General features: G+C 33.8%; 1 pseudogene; it reads right to left on the bottom strand.

Annotated features, from left to right (window-relative positions):
* Nucleotides 1-4347: 4347 nt before the first annotated feature.
* LOC120605945 (uncharacterized) lies at nt 4348-4466 on the bottom strand (annotated as a pseudogene).
* Between the last annotated feature and the right edge of the window lie 872 nt (nt 4467-5338).

Here is a 5338-nt window from a genome sequence, read left to right as displayed (position 1 = left end):
AATATCTGGGTTAGACAAGCACGATAGGACATTGTCCGCACTGGTGCCAGCAAATGCACTAGCACCTGGGGCACCGTATTGGAAATATAGGCAGTGTCCAGCAGTGAAAGGTTGGCTAAGAAGAAGTACATGGGAGTGTGGAGTCGGGAGTCTATTACAATAAGGCAGAAAATGCACAGGTTCCCAACCACAGCCACTATGTAGACCAGCAGAAAGGTGGCAAAGAGCAAGGGCTTCAACTCCTCTGTGTCAGTCAATCCTTCCAGAAGAAACTGGGACACTAAGGTCTCATTCTCCAGCTGCATGGAACCACACACAGAAACTTGCACCTGTCAGCAAAGTCCAGCTCAGAGTCAGATGAGGGTCTCAGTTTGGAGTTCCAACTTACAAAAGGGAGTGGGAGTGAGGGAAGGTCTAGAGACAGAGAAGACAGATTTCAAGCTTAAAGGAATAAGACTCAGAATTGGAGAAATGAGGTCAGGCCAAAGAAGCCAGTGGTAAGATAGAGGCCAGTGAATGGGAATGGTAAGCCCATCAGGCCCCACACAATAGGGAGTGCACAGACCTTGAAGTCACAGTGCATGTACCTCCTGTAAGGACATCAAAGTCAATCCATCAGAAACTCCCTGAACAAGTGATCCTGGACTTCGTGATTATCTGAAATGGCCTCATTATTTCACCATCACCAACCCAGCAGAATCCCAATTTAGGACCAGTGATAAGATATCAATCGGATCCCTCCTTCTCTGAACCTTTCAGTGCCTCCCATCTCATTCAAAGTCAAAGCCGAAGTCCTCCTCATAGCCTACCAGGCTTTCTGTGATACGCCCTCCCCTCTCCTCTCTGATCATCAGGCAAGAGGTCTGTCAGCTTCCTGCCCCATATTGCATCTTCCGACTTACAGCAACAAATATCTTTATCTATTTAATGCCTTCGTGGAAGAGGGCTCTGCCCTCCTATGTAAGGCTAATCTCTCTACTGCTCTCTTGTTTTCGATCCTTGGAAATTCCTTTACATGTGTATGCACTAAATGACACTGAACTATTCACTTTAAAATTGTTTACTTTACATTATGTCAATTTTACCTCAATAAAAAAAAGGAAGATAAAAATGTTTTCAGATATATAAAAATGGAGATAATTTGTTGTCAGCAGAAAACCTGCACTGTAAGAAATGTTAAAGACATTTATCCACAACGAAGGATGATACCAGATGGAAACTTGGATCTACATGAAGGAAGGAAGTGTCCAAGAAATGGAAAATATGTATATAAATATAAAATAATTTTTCTCATTTTAAAATTTCTTTAAATCACAGCAATCTGTTTAAAGCAAAAATATTAACAATATACTGTGGGGTTTATAAATTCTATAGAAATAAAATGTATGACAACAATAGTACAAAGGATATGAATGGGTAATGAAAATATATTGTTATAATGCTATTATATTATAAGCGAAATGATTTTAAATTACTTATATATTATTATATGTTATACATTACATATTATATATTAGAAACTCTAGATCTAATATATATGTGTGTATATATATATATGTATATATATGTGTGTGTGTATATATATATATAATGGAGATAAAATAGCATTCTAAAAATTACTCAATCTAAAAGAAGTCATGAAAAGATGGAAAGAGGAACAAAGAACACATGGGAGAAATATAAATAGCAGGATGGTAGATTTAAATTCAACCATATCACTGATTATATTCATTGTAAATGATCTAAATGCTCAATTAAAAAGCAGAAATTGTCAGACTGGATAAAAAGGCAAAACAAAACTATATACTAAGCATAAGAAATCCACTTTAAAGATAAAGACGTAGATATGAAAATGTAAAAAGATGGATAAAGATATGCCATGCAAACTATAATCTTAAGAAATTTTGAGTGGCTATATTAATAGAAGGCCAAGAAGACTTCAGGACAAGGAATATGATGGGACAGAGAATATTTGATAATGATAAAGGGGTCAATTCATGAAGAAAACATAATAACTCAATATATATGTATTACAAATAATAGAGTTTCAAAATACATGAAACAAAACACAGTAAAGAAAGGAGAAATACAGAAATCCACAATCAGAGGTCAATATTTTAACATTCTTCATTTAGTAATTGATAGAACAATATTGCAGAACATCAGACATAGAAGAGCAAATTAAAATCTAACTATGTAATAAGAAATAATGACGATAGGAGCAGAAATGAAAAGAAATTTAAAATGGACAAATGATAGAGAAAAATCTATGAAACTGAAAGCTTTTAATACCAATAAAACTTATAAAAAGTATAACCAGGGAATATTAGGAGCAATATTTATGAACAAATTTGCCAACTTAGATGAAATGGACAAACTCCTTGAATGAACCAAATTACTAAAACTAACTCATGAAGTAGAAAATTTGAATATCCCTAAATCTATGAAAGAAATGGAACAGAAAACTTCAGGCTCACATGAGTTTTTTAGTGAATACTATCAAATACTTAAAGGAGAAATATTACCAGTCCTATACAGATTCTTTCAGAAAGTACAGGAGGAGAAACACTTTGTGAATCATTTTATGAAGCCAGCAATACCAAAACCAGATGAAGATATTGTAAGAAAAGAAAACCATAGACCAATATCCTTTGTGAAGTTACACAGGAAAAAATTAATGAAATATTAGCAAATTTAATCCAGCACTATATAAAGAGGATGATACATCATGACTAAGTGAGATTTATCCAATAATAAAAGATTGGTTTTACATTAAAAAGTGAATCAGTGTCATTCATCATATTAATAAAATAAAGGAAAAAATATGATCATTTTTAATAGATGCAGAAAAAGCATTTGGCAGCATTCAACAACCATTCATGATAAAAAAAACTCTCAGAAAATTATGACTAGAAGGAAACTTTCTTAATCTGATAAACGAAATCTATAAAAATTCTATAGCTAACGTGATAGTTAACAGTAAAAGAATTCTGTTCAATCTTGTCTTGGAAATCCTAGGCAGTGCACTATGAAAGAAAGAGAAATAAAAGACATACAAATTGGAAAAAAATGAAATAGAATTATCTTTATTTAGAGATGACATGTTTGTATGTGTAGAAAGTCCTATCTTCAAAAAAGAAAAGTGAAATTTTAAAAATCACTATCATTTATCTCAAAACATGAAATACCTAGTGATACATTTAATAAAATATGTCCAAAACCTTTATAGTAACAACCAAAAACTGTTGATTAAAAAAATTAAAGAAAACCTACATAAATGGAGAAATATGTCATGTTCATGGATTGGAAGACCCAGTATTCTTAAGATGTACATTCTCACCACACTATTCTATAAATTCATTGCAAGCCCAATAAAAATCCTTATTTTTACAAAAATTGACAAACTGACTCCAAAATTTATATGGAAATGCAAAGAACCTAGAATAGGAAAATCAAACTTGAAAAAGAAGAATAAAATTGAAAGATATAAGGGTGACTAAAAGAGAATAATAGACAAAATGGAAAGCTCATATGTTGCTGGTAGGAATGTAAATTGGTACAACCATATTGAAAACCAGTTCTTCAGTTTCTTAGAAAGTTAAACTTAAACTTGCCATATGACCCAGCAATCCTTTCTGCTATTTACCCAAGATAATTAAAACCATATGTTCACACAAAGACTTGTACATAAATTTTCATATCAACTTTATTAATAATAAACCAAATTTGGAAACCACCCAAATGTCCATCACCAGGTGAATGGTTAAACCAATTATGGCACATCTGTGCAATGTAATACCACCAGCAATGAAGAAGAATGAACCACTGAAACATCCAACAACTTGGATGAATCTCAAAATAATTATGCTAGGTAAAAGAAGGTGGACTCAGAAGAGTACATGCTGTATGATTCTGTTCAAATTTAATTCTAAAAAAGGCAAATCTAATCTATTCATTCTTTGGGGGCAGAATATAGAGGAGGGAATTGACTGTCAAGAGGCACAAGGGGAATTGTGAGAGCGAGGGAAATGTTCTATTTCTTCATGTTGAATTTGTTGTGTACACCTTTGTTGTAACTCATAAAACTGTATACTTAAAATGTGTGCACTTTTCCATATGTACATTTTGCCTCAACTAAGTTTAGCAAAAACAAAAAAGAGAAGGGATGAACAAAAAAATGGTAGCATTAAATCCAACCATATCAGTAATTATATTAAATGTAAATTTGTCAGACAATCCATTTTATTATTATTTCTTTTTTTTTTTTTTTTTGTGAGGCAACCCTTGATTGACCTCACAGGTTGCAAGGACCTTGTCAGCTTACAATCCCTTATTTTTTATTTTTTACGCCTCCAGCACCTGGTCTTCCTAGGTGGTCTCCCATCCAAGTACTAACCAGGCCCCACCCTGCTTAGCTTCCGAGATCAGACGGGATCGGGCTTGTTCAGGGTGGCATTGTCATAGACCAAACAATCCATTTTAAAAGCAGACATTATTAGAAGGATTTTCTAAAGACCAAACTACATGCCATCTACATGAGCCACAGTTAAAATATTAAGACACCAATAGATTGGAAGGAAGAGGATGGAAACAACATATAAAAGTAAATAGTAAGCAAAGAAAGTTGATGCAGTTCTACCAATATTAGAAAAAGCAGATGTCAAGGAAAACTATATTACCAAAGATAAAGGGATGTATTTCGTAATAGTAAAAGTAGCAATTAATCCACCCGGAAGATAAAACAATCATAAATATGTTTATGCCTAATAACATACCTTCAAAATACATGAAGCAAGAATTGATAGAATTAATAGGTAAAAAGGACAGGTCAAAAATCACAGTTGGAGATTTCAGCATCCTCTCTCAGCAAGAGGGAGGAGACAACTGGCCAAATGCAGCTCACAGCCTGTTTTTGAATAGCCCATGAGCTAAGAATGGTTTTTCACTTTTAATGAATAGTAAAGAAGAAGGTAGGGGAGGAGGGGAGAGAAAGGAGGAGAAGGAAGGACAAGAAAGCAGCAACAGCGACCCTATGTGGCTTAAAAACCTAAAATTTTACTATCTGGTCTTTTACATTAAAAGTTTGTTGACCCCAGACACAGACGATCTGAACAATACTATCGACTACCTTGATTGAATTGATATTTTTAGAACATTATCCAAAATCTGAAATTTAAACCTGTATAGACCACATACTCTTTTCAAGTACAAAGGATATGTCCACCAGGATAAAGCACTGGCTGGGCCAAAAATGACTTCTCAATGAATTTAATATTTTAGAGATTGTAACCTTACAGTATATGCATTCTGACCAGCCTTGTCTTGTTCCTGATCTTAG

Source organism: Pteropus medius, unplaced genomic scaffold, assembly GCF_902729225.1.
Source record: "Pteropus medius unplaced genomic scaffold, Ma_sr-lr_union100, whole genome shotgun sequence".
NCBI lineage: Eukaryota > Metazoa > Chordata > Mammalia > Chiroptera > Pteropodidae > Pteropus > Pteropus medius.
The sequence above is the reverse complement of the archived record's forward strand: the minus strand, read 5'-3'. Positions and strand labels throughout refer to the sequence as shown.